General features: G+C 43.2%; 1 protein-coding gene across 8 annotated transcripts in view; it reads left to right on the top strand.

Moving 5' to 3' along the window:
- LOC116841267 (G-protein coupled receptor Mth2-like) overlaps positions 1-294 on the top strand; it is a 32,200-nt gene that overhangs the window by 27,533 nt on the left and 4,373 nt on the right. The gene's annotated exons all lie outside the window — the stretch shown is intronic.

Raw genomic sequence — 294 nt, forward strand, 5'->3', positions numbered from 1 at the left:
AACTGGCGATGAAAAGTGGATACACTACGATAGGAATCCTAAGCGTAGAAGATCGTGGAGTAAGCTCGGCCATGCATCAATAACGTCGGCAAAGCCGAATATCCATGGTTCGAAGCTTCTGTTCTGCATTTGGTGGGATCAGGTGTAGTTTATTATGAGCTGCTCAAACCGAATGAAACCATCACGGGAGATCGCTACCGACTACAATTGATGCGTTTGAGCCGAGCATTGAAGGAAAAACGGCCGCTACCCTTATAGAAATATCATACTAAGAATCATTGATAATTACTTATT

The sequence above is a fragment of the Odontomachus brunneus genome, unplaced genomic scaffold (assembly GCF_010583005.1).
Source record: "Odontomachus brunneus isolate Ranch 3 - 2012 unplaced genomic scaffold, Obru_v1 Obru_scaffold_015, whole genome shotgun sequence".
Lineage (NCBI taxonomy): Eukaryota > Metazoa > Arthropoda > Insecta > Hymenoptera > Formicidae > Odontomachus > Odontomachus brunneus.